Source organism: Acanthopagrus latus, chromosome 2 (genome assembly GCF_904848185.1).
Source record: "Acanthopagrus latus isolate v.2019 chromosome 2, fAcaLat1.1, whole genome shotgun sequence".
Lineage (NCBI taxonomy): Eukaryota > Metazoa > Chordata > Actinopteri > Spariformes > Sparidae > Acanthopagrus > Acanthopagrus latus.
Genome location: NC_051040.1, coordinates 9,791,941 through 9,807,216, shown reverse-complemented (window position 1 = coordinate 9,807,216; position 15,276 = coordinate 9,791,941). Strand labels below are relative to the sequence as shown.

The window sequence follows — 15,276 nt, the reverse complement described above, 5'->3', positions numbered from 1 at the left end:
TTCACAGGTTTGTTGAAGACTCGGGTGCGTGCATGTGGAACACAACAAAAGCTAGAGGAAATTATGATTTTACAATCATAGGGTGCTGCTCCAAAGCCTTCTCATGTCAGGGACAACCCTGCATTATTTCAGCTACATATCAGCATGTTAACATTAAGCTGATAGCATCGCTGCGCCTAAGTGCAGCCTCTTGGAGCTGTAGCTCGGCCGTAGATCCCTAGACTTGTTAAACACTTGTGTGGTCCAATTTATCATTTTGTTTCTTAAGTCGAACACAGAGTAAATATCCAATGTACACCTTCTGCTTTATGACAGCAGTATGATCTAATTAACACACACAATGGAGATTTATCACCGGTGGGATCCATGTGAATATCCTCTGTGAAAACTGGATGCAATAATGGGAAACTCACCCGGCTCTAATTGATATAGAAGACAGTGGCCCAAATTCACTCAAGGCTGTAATGCTTATGAGTGTGTGTGTAACAACCCTCAGAACGAGGCAGCTACGGCTGCATGTGATTCACTCAGTGCACATAAATAATAGACTGCACAGCTTCAATTTGACACACTTCACAGCAAAGCCTTCGCAAAGCAGGTTTAGGCATAACTTTTGTCAAACATATATTGTAGGTATTATATTCATATACTGCGGGGCGCCTGAGCTTCACTAATCCTGTCTCTGTGTCAAATAAAGCACCTTGCAATGTCAATACGTACACAGTGGCAGTGGGGCAGTAAATACACACAAAGGTGTGGATTTATCTACAGTTGGCTTTGTCCCAAGAGAATGAAGTGAATTAAAGTGAACAGGAGCCGCTTCCTGCTACATCATTTTATTATCATGATGCAGTCATTATGCAGCGGTCGATTTAGTTGTTTACTGTGACTCTTTCCAAGAAAAGAAAAACAACAAAAAAAAGCTGCTGAATTTTGTGCACCAGTTGCTTCTGTTGAACTGCAGTAGGTTAGCATTTGCTTATATGCAGTTGTGTATTTGCATGTTTTGTATCATCCTGTTACTGTTTTATTTTTTGCGGGGGTGAAATATGAAGAGGCTGTGCCATGTTGTTTTATTTTCTGTTTCTTAGGTTCCCTTTGAATATAATCCTTCAAGGATGTTTCTGGTTTATAACACTGATTCCAAGAACACCAGGACTCTCTAAAACCTACATACAACAGAAAGGGATAATGTGCTAATCCTTTTTGACTTAATATACTCCACCGAAAACAATAAAAAGACATAATATTTTGTGTTTATTTTTGTAATATTAATCTGTATTTTATGCCTGCCTGTGACATGCTTCAGTTTGGACAGGGGCAGCAAAAGAAGGCAACTGTTTGGCTCATTCTTCATGTAAACAGGCTCACTGGCAACAGGTAAAGGTATCATGATTGGGAATGAAAGGGGCATCCCTCACCACTTTGTGAAGCACATCATTGTAAAAGGATATTAAGATTAAGATGTTAAGATTAAGATGTTCTTTTATTGATCCCCCTTGGGAGAAATTTGCAGGTAACACAGAAGTACAGAGGGAATTAAGTAGCAGGATACAAGTAAGGCTCAAAAAATAGAGACAATAATAGAGAGATGTTGGACTTACTACGTTATGTGCTCATGAACACTGTGTAAAATAAAAAATCCCAGGTTCATGTAATTGTCACTTTAGAACACAGGGTTGTATAATGAAATGTAAGTTGTGCTTCACGTGAAGAAAAACCAACAATTTTTTATGGCGAAGTGCTGAGGACTAGTTAAAGAGCCTTTGTAGCGTAGTTGTACTGCAAAGGATACAGCTTTATCTCATGCCACACGGTAGCAGGGTGAACAGATATTCTTTGGGCTCTGTGCAGACACATTTTCATTTTATAAATTTACATTTTTATCCAGCGTCCCAACTCTTTTGGAATCAGGGTTGTATTACAACCTGGCACATTTCCCATAAATGTGGATATTGTGGTTTTATGTAGATCCCTACAGAGTCATTCACAATGGCTGTTCCAGGTGTCTACTTTCTGTGTTTTTTATTGTGTTCAGACTCAAAAGCGAGAGTTTAAAACAATTCATGTAAATTTCATGTCTGTTGGTGGTAGAAAGCTGTAGGAAGCTTTAGTCCATTTTGAGTCTTTGTTTTTCCAGGTCTTTCAGTAATGTGGCAGCCACATTTATGGGAAACACACCAGAATTATCCTTTAACTAGATCTAATTTACAGTTGGCCTGCTGTGCTTTTTTTGTAATCTCAGTGGTTCGCCCCGAAGGCATTGTGTGTATCCCGGAGGTCTAATAAACATGTCAAATGTTTTTTTTTATCCTTCCAAATAAAAGCAGTTGCGGTGATGATCTTTGGACGAGAACCAGAAACCTACATTGTTTACATTCATGCAGTCTCTCGCCTTTGTTGGCACTTTGCCACATTTGTTGATACACTCCCAACTGTTGATCAGCGGTATAGCATTAAACAATTGCCAAGAGTATTGTTACATCCTAATATCCTCGTCTGATATTGCCTCACTCCTTGGCCCTTGCTTATATTAGTCCCGCATCTCGCAGGCCACCCCAAATCTCCTATTACTGCTCGAAGAAGTGACTAGTGAGCAGGGATCCACGCCTCTGCATCTAGCACATCTGAACGAAAATGGTGGACAAAGCTTAACATGACACTTCAGAGAAAAAGATGTCCCATCAGCCTCTACAGAACACATTCCATCCTTTCATCTCTCTTCTCGTGGTCTCCTTGCGTCTCTCCAAGCATCTTCAGTGGATGGGACCAGGATGCGAGGAAAAGACACTGGGATGCAATCTAACACACTTGGGATGTAATCTGCGTATAATGCCAACTGTGCGCATGCATGTCCCTTGGATACGTGAATGAGACGCTCACAGAATGTCGACCCACTCTTAAGAACTTTGCCTTGCAGCGCTGGTATCAGTTATCTTTTAAGTGTGCCAAACCTCTCAGTAAAGAGTCCTGAAATGCCGATAATGAGCTAAATCAAACAAATGGGTCCTTATCACATGCATGATAACAATTTTGTTTGTATTCTGTGTCAAATGTGTAAAAATAGAATAATCTAATTATGACCCAAGTTTTTTTTTATCTACAAGCCAGACGTTCCAGGTTCAGACAGGAGTCACGTAAAAAAAAAAACTGTGTCATGCTCGATTTTCTGAGTGAGTGATATACTTGCCATTTCCGCCTCCAATTACTGTTATTTCGGGAAATCGGGTCAAGGCATTAAATCCATGACATATCAGTATAATTAGCAATTACGCAAATGAAATGTTTAGGGTGACTGCTGTCGAGCTCGCGCCACACTTTGTGAGTCGCTAGTTACAAACCTGTCAGGCCTGCTATTGAAAGGCATATTCAGCTCTTTCTGAATAAAAAGTTTTTTTTTCTTTATCGCTATGCACCAAGTTAATGTATCTGAATCCTTGCAAACTATTTCACTCTTTCATGGAAAGTTGCTGAAAAATTGATTTACTGTTGTGTAAAATTGTTGATGTCGTGCAAACTTGCCAAAGGAAATAAAAACTGATTAAAACTTCCCTAACCTCCAAACCGTCTTCACAATACATCAGCTTAGTTTCAGTTCAGCTCGGATAATATTTTAACCTTTCTAAATATATTTGCTTGAACTATATTGTTATAATTTAGAGAGAGTTGAGACCTATTGGCTGAAATAATTGCGCTGGTCGATGGTAATGGACAGGAAACACGACATATTGTACATAGTATAGTGACTTCTCTGCCAGCAAGAAGAAGTTCATTATGTGTCACTGTGCTTGTGGCTGCACCATATATAATTACTTCACAACCTATTTGATGGAGGTGGTATTATCAGCAATTGCTCTGTATTGTCCGTCTCTGGTTAATTAGTAAATTTGATAAATTAGCCGCTGAAACAAATTGCAGTCCAAAAAGCCATCAAGTGAGGAACAAATTACGCTTGAAAAATGAGGACATCAGTGAACATTCGGTGGGATTGAGCCGATAGAGTGCGTTTTTTGGTGTCGTTCCCTTTTACTGGGGGAAAATGTGGATTTAATTCAAAACCCACATATCAAGCCGTGTCTACATATTCATAGGCATCTCCCACATGAGTGCTTCTGCCATTTTCAGCGCAGGCGCCTGCTCGTGCTTGGTTCAGGAAAAAAATGGTTTGTAAATAAAAGCAGCTGCCTTGGATTTGAATGAATACTGAAGGATCACATCCCCGGTTTGATGTGCGATCCGAAAAGGAGAGGGCAGCGCGGCGGCTTGTGTATTTACATCTCGCAGTTTGATCCTTGGCCCTGGCCCCTTTTCTTGCGTAGACTCTGCTTATTTTCTGACTGTCTGCGTGGGTTTTCTCCAGGTGCGTGACCTTTCATCTAAATGAATTGCAAAGGAATGAAAATATCCCTTGCTAATTAGCGGAAGACAACAAATGGCACAGTCTCTCAGAATAACAGATATCTCGTTTGTTTCATGTGTTCTGACTGATAGCCTTCATATGCTGCCGGAGACCGCCGCCGGGAACAAACTGAGACTTATGCAGCTATAAAGATCCAACACCCATACCCAATGAGACTGGGATAGTTTCCAACACTGCATTTCTGTAATTTACTTTCCGCTCTAACACAGACCATAATCTTGGACAGCAGGGCAACTTGCTCGGTGCCATTATTGCACTTTAATATAGCTCTGTCCATGCCACTTGTCCATAATACTCCACCCAGGCAAGCTCATTGTGCTGCCAGGACCACTTATAACATCCCTGCCTCATGTGCAGCTCCTCCTCCTCCTCCTCACTCTCCTCTGCCTACAAGCCAATGCAAATTACAGTAACAGCTTGGACGTGAGTATAATCTCAAGTGGTGTGAGCTGGGCTCCATGGCGAGGCATGCAGGCAGATGGAAGCAGAGACTCTGCCAGGCCTCTTTAGGGGCTCCCACTCTTTCTCCGGCATGCTAGACAATGGAGGAGCTGTGGCTCATAACCAGCTACTCGTCTGCCACTATCATGCGGCCTACTCCCTCGCGCTGTATTTGGTAAATGATATGAAAGGAAAAGGGGGGGGGGCTCCTGTCATGACCTTGTTTAGACCAATGCACAGATGGACACTGATGCTGGCCATGTTAAATCATGAGCCACAGAAGGTGGAGACTTGAGGAGGGATACTCAGACATTCACACTGATGATGAAAGAGGAGAAAGGGGGAAACACAGTAGGTGCATTTCTGTGCGCATCTCTGCACAGCAGGCGGCAGACGCCTTTCCTTTGAGCTATGGTAGATTTTCAAAAATAGCGTTTTAAACAAACATCTTTTTTTTTTCTATTTGCATAAAAGATTAAATCCGAAATAGGACGTTTATTTTCCCTCCTGAAGAGAAAAAGCTTTGAGCACCATATATTGTTAATTCATGCGGACGACAATCCCAGTGAGTATACTTCCAAATATGTTCTTGTGCGTCTGAACATGCTAAATTCATACAATATACAGTACACGGCATAATTAATTTCTGCCTACTTGTGAAAGTCTGTGCTTTTGGATTGTTAGAGGGGAAAGATTAATGTTCAGTATTCAAATAGAATTTTTTTTTTGTTGCTATGTCTGAGTGTGCTTCTCTCTGTATCACTGAAACTCTACTCGCTGTCTTACATACATATGTCACACTGGACAAAAATCCGACCAACACCTGCTAACATCTGGCTTTTGTGTTTACTGTGAATTGGTACACTGAGCATTCACTCTGCAGTAGTCACGAGTGCTGTTATGGAAACAGCACATTGTTGGACACGCTACTTTGTGCCCCTTGTCAGGACCATGCTCTGACACATGTTGAAGTTAAGGCCTCTTGTTTATACATTTCCTTCCATCTGGGTTCAAAAGTTGGACTGTAGTAACCACCGTAGCCCAAGTATGACACTAACTGCTGGGTGCTGAAATTCCATACTTTTATCCTCCTCGATACTGTCGAGCATCAAAAAATGTCTTGTCATTCGATACCAAATGTCAAGACCTACGGAGTTAATCCCTTCAGTGTCAATGAGCCAATAATAATGCAGCGTCCATGTTATGCCAAGATCTAATAGTGCTGGTGATTGGCTGTCTTGAGGCATGAAGGAAAAACACAGGGTTACACCCAGAGACAGGACTCACCACGATTAGTACTGTGCATGTGCAACTCTAAACAGAGATGTGAAAGATGCAAGATGTCTGGGAAAAAAAAAAAGTGATGCGTCTAAATCAAAATTTGCGTTGGGAATATTCAAGCAAATGAGATCTTCTCCATCTGTCTCTGTTGCCTAAACAAGCCTGTGGATGATTTGTTTGCATCATTGAATGCTGCCGGACTGTAAAGGACTCAGGTTGGATTTTCTGCGTCAGTCCAAAGGATCTGACTTTATTCCTCGTCTCCGCGCCTCTCTCCACTCTGTTACCGGAGATCAACAGTAGCTAAACTTAGTTTAGAAATGGAGTCTGATAACATAAATTAACGACCAGCTTCCAGCAAAACACAGAAATTCCACAGAGCCCCTTTAATAAAACAGGTTTAATGTCTCCTGGATGTAGTATGATGAGGTTTATGATCCGCTGCTTTCTACAGGTCCCTGTTTCTCCAACACACAAGACACATGATAAGAAAAGAAAAAAAAAAAGAAAGGCAAATTGGTCTCCTGGCAATGGGAACAAAGACAATCGACTATTTTTAGCCGTGTTTTAAAAAACATGTACATTTTGGTGTAAAAATTGTATAAATGAGTTCACTCACATCTGTCTCAAGAACGAGGCACAAGTGTCTGACCTGCTCTGTAATTTGGGATGCTCTTCATTCCTGCGAGGGTGAATGAAATGATAAATTTATAAACTCTGAGTAGAACATTTTCTGTGGTTACGGATACCTTTTTAGGGTAAGAACTTTGCCTCTCTGGATTCAAGCAAAGTTGCATCAAAATGTAATGCACCTTTTTATTTTGAATGAAAGCGCTCTGGGCTTTACACTTGCATGACAACACGGATGAGAGGTTCTCTGCTTTGCCGCTTGGGGAGACAGGCTTGTTTATGCTCACAAACACTGATTGTGCTATTCTTAGCCATTTACTGTAAATGGATCTTTATCCTCCACCGTCTTCCTTGGAACTAACAAGGATGCTTACGCAAAAAGGGCTGCACCTCCGTGTGTCACTTAACATGCCTCTGAATTTTTAATTGTGTGATGTTGCTCCGAGACAAACAGAGGTGCCTCGCAGGAGTTCAAACGCTGTTCTCCCTCCTGTGTACCTAGATAACAACAAATGGTACAAAAGAATATGATGTATAAAGAAAATCAATAGACTGTGAGTCAGCTGTGTGTCAAGATGATGCTGTTTAAGTGACTCAGTCTTCAACGTGTTTGCCAACCCTGAGTGCATCTGCACTAACAAAAAGATATTTGACTGAGAGAGAGAAAAGAGCACCAAGACGCTGAGCACAACTCCCCTGGAGCTACACGTCTATTGTATCTGACTAGTGCTCGCGCGCACGCAGGTGTGTTTGATTTCCCCATATTTCCCTCCACTTTTGTTTGAAACTGCTTCAGCTACGCCGTTTCAAATCCACAAAGCCCCTCGTTATTCTCAGACGCCGGTGACATGGAGTGTGTAGCTTAATTTCAGCAGATGATTAGAACGACGGCAGGCAGGATTCAGGTGCACAGATGCTATCAGAAAACATGGCGACATGTGCCGTAGACCTCACGAACACCCTGAGCTGTTAACTCGACGCTGCCTGTCGCTGCCTTCAGTACTTGGTATTCCAGGAAAACACTGACTGCGAGACTCGGATTACTTTGACAAGACAAGCAGACCACAGAACACAAGACAGCAGACTGGAGGCGTAAATGGAATTTAGAAATATGTGAGGGTAATAACCTGACCTCCTCCTCACTCTCCCCTTGATCCCTGATTAAAAACATGTATTCACTACCTACTTACAGCACAAAGTCGTCTCAGTTGTAGAACCATAATTTAGCGCAGGCAGAGATGAACTGGCGGGGAATCCCGTTGTTACGCCTCTTATCGGCCTCAAACTTGACAACCAGGATTAAACTACACTTGAGAAGAACAGCTGGGCGAAGACATTCAAAGAATACAGATGGACACAAATTGCTTTTGCTTGACAGGAAAGTGTGAATTCAATTCTCTCTCTCTGCCTCTCTCTCAAAATGAATAAATAAAAAGGATTAATCTCACTGTGGGAATTATTTTGCTCTTTAGGGCGCTAACAGTACAGGATGTCTCACGGTACACAAAATATGCAGAGTTATGCAAGGTGCATGACTGTTGTAGACGCTGCTTGTTAGGCGTACGACTAGGGGGAGGGCGAACACTGAGGGGAACAGCAGTTATGTTCATTTCAGTAACACAAGCTGGCTAATTAGCATTGCCCTGCCATTCCCTTTGAACCAGAGGAGGACAAGTGGGAGCCATCACATTTCTTTGTTCTCAGCACTGTGCGATGCCCTCCTGACCGCGGAAACCACAGGGGCTCTGACCACAGAGGGTCAGAGGCAGGCAAAATAATCTCACCTCAATACCCCCCCTGCTTACTGAACTGCCCCCGGAGAATTACCCAGACCTTCTCTGGAAACTACGCCTTCAGCAAAGCACTCACCGCAGCAGGCTGGATCCGATATAGCGCCTAGATGTGGTGCAATGACATTTTGAGGCTGCGAAAACCTACTCTGTGCACAGCAAACAGATGTTAAGGGGATACAGGTACCTACTGCACTTGAGATGCACACAATTATTCTCGGCTGACTGCCCTCTGAAGACGCAGCACAGATCATTAACTCCATCCTCCCGTGTACCAGGTTTTAATTAATAGTTTCATGCTATATAATGTACGATTGAAACATGAAACTGAGTTTATGTACTGCTGCAGCGCTTTGAAGAGTGTTTTATAGCCCATTCCAGGTTCGTTAGAGATGCGCTCAATTACACCACAACTCCAGATAGATCGTTTTTGAACCACACGTGGGTAAAATTATTTAAAATACTCGGCAAAGTTAGTCACGTCAAGAGAAGCTAGATGGGCTTTCCCTGTTAGTCTATATTTAGCCGCTCAGAAGGATATACCAAACGGGCTGTTAGGTCTGCAGAGGAGAGCACTGGAGCCAACTTGCACAACCTCCAGGATAATTCAAGAGCGTTTAAATCTCACACCCAGGACCGCAGCCTGTTCTAACTTTACTTTTTGTGGGAGGGTTTGTGCTCCTAAACAACCATAAACACAAGGGTACAATTTCAAGTTGGGCTCTTAGGTTGTGGGTCAATATTATTCTCCCTCTACAAACTAAACTGAAACTTAATGTTGAGTAACGGGGCCAAAAGCAAACACCTATTGTACTGTACTGTTACATGTAAAATGGTACTAGGATGACAAATTCTCATAAACTAAACCTCCCGTGCAAAATTTAACTCAGTCTGTCATGTTCAGATGAGAAATGATAATAATAATTAGGGATCTGCATATTTAAAAAGCATGTTTACTTCACATACTATTTACATACTGTAAAGAACTCAGGTTGGATTTTCTGCATCAGTCCAGAGGATCTGACTTCATGCCTCGTTTCTGCGCCTCTCTCCGCTCCGTTACCAGAGATCAACAGTAGCTAAAGTTAGTTTAGAAATGGAGTCTGCTAAAATAAATTAACGACCAGCTTCCAGCAAAACACAGAAATTCCACAGAGCCCCTTTAATAAAACAGGTTTAATGTCTACTGGATGTAGTATGATGAGGTTTATGATCCGCTGCTTTCTACTGGTCCCTGTTTCTCCAACACACAAGACACAAGATAAGAAAAAAAAAACAAAAAAAAAACAGAGAGGCAAACTGGTTGGGCTCTCAGGTTGTGGGTCAATATTATTCTCCCTCTACAAACTAAACTGAGAGTTAATGTTGAGTAACGGGGCCAAAAGCAAACACCTATTGTACTGTATTGTATGTACTGTACTTCTACATGTAAAATGGTACTAGGATGACAAATTCTCATAAACTAATCCTCCCGTGCAAAATTTAACTTAGTGTCATGTCATGTTCAGATGAGAAATGATCCTCCTCCTCATATACAAATTATAAACAGTGATTTGTTTAACTTTTACTGTCAGTTATCAGAATCCAGATTGGATCTCCAACAATCAATTAAAAAGAAAATGAATAGCCACTACTTTTATCAATTGATAGTTTTAATCATACTGAAAGCAAAAACTGACAAACATTTGCTGGCTCTGGCTTCTTAAATTTAAGGATCTGCAGCTTTTCTCCATTTTCATCAATGACAGTAAATCAAGAGTCTTTGAACTGAAAGAAAAGCAATTTGAAGTGGTCACCTTGAGCTCTGGGAAATTGTGATCAGAATTTTTTTGACATTTGATGGACTAAACAATGAATCAATTATTCATGGAAATGATCGGCAGATTAATCAATAACGAAAATAATCATTAGCTGCACCCTTAATTAAGATAGGAGAAAAGATAAAGTGATAAAATGGTGAAGCAGAACAGCAGTGAGCTGTGGAGAAAGTGCTTCAAGGCCTCCAATTTTGCTTTCTTTCAGATGAGATATATGTTCCACTGCCGTACTGGAGAAGTCTGTGAGGGCTGACTCAGACTGCCGGCACCGCTCAAGGCTGAATAAAGTGCTATCATATAAAGTTATTTTTTGTCGTGGTCGCTATTTTACCAACTTTATAATGGAAACAGCATCATAACCTGTTCAAAATATTTTCCTCTTACATTGATTTTTAATGTATACAATTTTGTATTTGCTTCTTTTCCAAACCTACACACTATTTCTTCACCATCACTCTAATATAGAGTCGAGGCAGATGTGAGCTGTCAGGGAACAATCACAGCACAATAACCCTGCCATAACAAAACATCAGCTGTGCTTATAAATTAAGTGCTGTACATGATAGCATGATACATAAATCGCACAGTAACATGTGCATGTCCTCGTCAACTGTAAACGCAAAGGAGCCTGCGCTCTCCATAAACCACCTAATGTGCGCACATTAACTTACTTACTACATTACCCATGCAAAATATATCCAGTACACCACCCACACACTATTTGTAACCCTGCAGACTCTGTATGTTGTCATCCATTTGTTGTTTTGTATACAGTCTCTATTTCTCATACACAATAGCCATGCTTTATGTTCGCTCTCCATCTCTGTTTGGCTTTAGTCTTTGTTTAGATGTACAGGGGATGTACTGTTCTCTGGCCTGTGTGTAGGCAACATCGAGAGCCGCTGGAAACCTGAGTCAGATGATCTTGTCAGCCTAAACATACCTGGCCCCTAAAGCTGATTCTGATTTTACAAACTCCACCCATATGGCTGTTTACACTGCGTAAAACAAACCCTGCAGATAAAAAAAAAAAAGGAAAAGCATCTGCAAATTTGACCCAGTTCCTCTCTGCACCTGTAGTTTCCGTAGTCTTTTCAGTAATAAATTCCCAGCGGTGATCTACATAGCGCTGCATCTTCAATCTGCTGATGCACCACTGCTAGCACATCGTTTTCAGCATAGTTACTGCGGAGCTGCCAACAGCTAGAGGAGGAGCTGCAACCACTCAACGGGCAACACACAGTGACTTGGAAAACACGACAAACTCACCAGATATCAAGCCCTGGTCTCCATTGCAGGTTTCACATCAGCATCCCGATCAGCTGGCGGTCAGAAGGTCGGAGCCGAGGTGAGTGACTCCCACTGGCGTCACAGGGAAACACCACCTAGAGGACAAGAGATGTGTTTAGCCCCTCGTGTTAAATATAAGATGTGTTGTTTATCATCGATTTCTAGACAGTATTGTGGTGAAGGAGGCAACATTCCTCAGCACACAAGGGAAGCAGTCATACATTCATAATCTCATTGACTGAGCTCGCTCCTTTTTCCACTTGGCAGCTTTGGGTGCGATATGAGCGCTGATCTGATTACGAAACAACAGGAAAGACGCACAAGCAGCAGGAGAGGCTCCAGAAAGAAAAACAGAGTTGGCGACACCCTGACTATGAATGTGTGTCCTGCCATTAATATTTCACTGCATCATTGTTGCGAAAGGAGAACAAAGTGTAAAGGGGAGCATAATGAAAAATTTATCATATTTTGACACCGCTTTGGAATTTATCTGTGCAAAACAAAGAACGGGCGAGTCGTCTCGCCTCGTGATGGGATTTTGTGACTGAGAAAATAAGGTGATTAATGCATACGAATAACTCCTGCATGCTCTAACATACTGCTGTTGTCGTTATATGCACATATCTGATGAAGACGGATGAGGATATGGTTTTCTTTACTCCCCCATGAGGCTATTTTTTTTTAACCGCCTTTTTTTTTTTTTTTACTTTTCTTGCTCAGACAGGAGAGAGGTGACTGTCAAGGTCATAAGCCTTCAGTTTCTCACTTGTCCCTAAAATTCCAAACAAGCTACATGACATGTCGCAGCTCCGCCTGCAGCAGAGCAGCACGCAACCCAAGAGAGATTACCATATCACTCGCCATTTGTCTGCAGAGAGCCTTCATGCATTAACAAACACAATTCTCCACTCAGGTTCTTCCTCCAGCTCTACTGTACATCAATTTGTATTCAGAGGGAGACTTTAGGCTTGTCACCTTCAGCTATTCATCCAGCCAATGAAGTATTTATGACGCAAGCTTTTGCTTTTTGATACGTCATCTCAATGCTTTTCACTTCACCTCGGGCCGGAGTCAACACTGTCGTGTCAGAGTTTAAGAAATGAAGCAGGGAAACAAAGTAAGGGTGTGTAGGTGTCATGAGATTTCGCAGTCTATCATTTCACAGTCTATCATGCCATGCATATTAACTGCTTCTGCCCGTGTGTATGGCGGCGACGGCGCAGGCCCATTCCCAACAGCCAACGTGACAGTGCGGTGTAGTGCGACTGCAACGTGACACCGAGCAACCACTCAGACGTGCACACGGTTGTAAATTTGTATCGAACACGAAGTCCTTCGCCCGTCCACAATGGTCGAACAGCTGATTTTTCGGTTTAATCTTCGTCTCCAAGCATCAAATCATCACCTGGCCCAGTGTGATAAGTCCGGTGTCAGCCCAGGACAAGCCGGTCTCGCTTAATCTCCAACACGGGGCCCCCCTTCGGTGTATCAAACACTCCACTTCCCTGCTACATTTTGTTCTCCCAGCCACAAGATTTCACCTCTCGCTTTCCTTTCTTTCTCCAGCCCCTTATGTAAAGTGAAGAGACGGAGGAGGAAAAAAAAATGTCCTGTGTGCTGGGCATCTTTGGCCAAGGGACACGGTCCGTCAAGTCATTACCCATCACAGTGATTTCCTCCTATCTGTCAGCAAGACAAAGACAGTTGTTAGGGAGACACTCATCCTCCTGTGCTGCCAGCTTTGTTACTTAAAATACTCTGCTATGACAACAGGGGCAGCTGAGACTTCCCCTTTTACCTCAGCATGGTTACATTCTGTCTGTCAATCCACACAGTGGCGATGAGCGTTACAAAAAGAAAAAAAGTCCAGTTGCAGGAAAAAATAAACCCCCTTTTTAAATCTATTTCATAAAAAAACAACTGTAACCTTGAAATTCTCCTTCACGATTATCAATGACCAACACTGAGGCCAATGTGTATTTTATGGGCTTTGAAAAAGCAGATCGGTCTTAAAAGTATGGAAGCATATTACCGCTACGTCAGTCAGAGAAAAATCTTTATAAATGCTATAACATAATACATTCATGTTATGATGATATATTTTCACCTAATAACAAGTTTGTATCATGTAATAATGTGCACATATATACACAATATAAATGTATAATTATGAAAATGATTATATTGTTTGACATTAAACGTTTCACATCATAACATAACAACTTGTTATAATGTATGCAGAGTAGGTGTGGCTCAAAAGGTTGAGCGGTCGGCCACCATTTGGAGGGTCAGTGGTTCGATTCTACGCGTCAAAGTGTCGTAGGGCAGGATGCTTAACCCCACATCGCTCTCGGTGGCTCCCCAGCAGACAGCGGATGAATGGTTATTGCTGTTGATGAGCAGCTGGCGACCTGCACCTTAGCCTCTGCCACCAGTGGGTGAATGGTTGAATGCTGACTGGTGCTAGGAAGAACTTTGAGTGGTCGGCGAGACAAGAAAAAGTGCTGTATAAATACAGTCCAGATACCATCTATGACATAAAACATTTCTCATCACAACAAGATACTTCCATGCTTAATTATTATATAATAACGTGAACATTTCATTTTGTATATTTAAGGTTTTCTTTTTTTTAAGTTATCTTGTATACTGTTTATATTGTTACAATGTGAAATGTTATATCATTACGTTATACAGGGAAACCTGTTATTTTCCAAAAATATTAGCAATCCCTTTACTACATGAAACAATTCCAGTTATAACACAATAGTAGTAATAGATTTTTATAACAATATATAAAAATGTATCTATAATGAGAGAACAAGGTGATTCATTGTTATGAAAATGTATAACTCTTACGTTATATATATATAAGTCCCCATGTTCTAGGATATTACAAGATTGATAGTATATCATTATAATAAGGGAAGTTTCTTGTTACAACATGACAAGGCTGTAAGTCATTATAATGTTAAAATATCTTCTGACAACAAGCTTTTCACCTTTCACCTTCTGACATGATATGGGTCCTTTTTCTTTTTCTGGCAGGAGGCAATATGCCGCCATAAAAAGTGTACCTGCGGTGATAGCAGTATCTGTCCATACATAATAATTAGCTTGCTGAGAGGGAAGCGGAGGCAGAGGGATATTATTTCATTAGAATGTGAAAGTGAGATATCTGAACCAAGCTTTCCTCGATGTTATGATTTTTCTTGGAGATTTCTTTTGGAAATCTCTGCCTGCAGCGAGTATCAGGAAGAGCAACACTGATTTGTTCAGTGATTGGAATATAATAGAATTTTTTATTTTATTCTTTGAGTCCAAAAAGAAGATAACAAATTTCTCTTTTGGAAAAACAAAGTCTGAATTATCTTTCTACTGGCTTAAGGGGGGGCGGGTAGTCCTTCTCAGATATCATCTCTACAAAAGCAACGAAAAGAAACCACTGCGAAAACCTTCAGGCACCTCATTACGTCAGGTCCTGCTGACCATCTGTGGAGACAAAAACAAGCCTTGAAGCTTCAATCAATTATAGATTTGAGTGCTCGCATTCATATTGGATATGGTCGCCTTTCTTTGTGCTCCGTTCCCTAGATATCGACAGACG

The 15,276-nt window shown here is 41.5% G+C and overlaps 1 protein-coding gene across 7 annotated transcripts in view; it reads right to left on the bottom strand.

Moving 5' to 3' along the window:
* The window catches only part of lrfn1 (leucine rich repeat and fibronectin type III domain containing 1), a 196,036-nt gene that overhangs the window by 22,615 nt on the left and 158,145 nt on the right, over positions 1-15,276 (bottom strand). For 6 of the 7 annotated variants that reach the window (XR_005070758.1, XM_037075066.1, XM_037075058.1 and 3 more), the window contains one exon: positions 11,649-11,764. The gene's annotated coding sequence lies outside the window, so the exon portion shown is untranslated. Of the gene's footprint in view, positions 1-10,196; positions 10,330-11,648; positions 11,765-15,276 lie in introns of those variants that run through there. The other variant, XR_005070761.1, reaches the window with a different exon arrangement.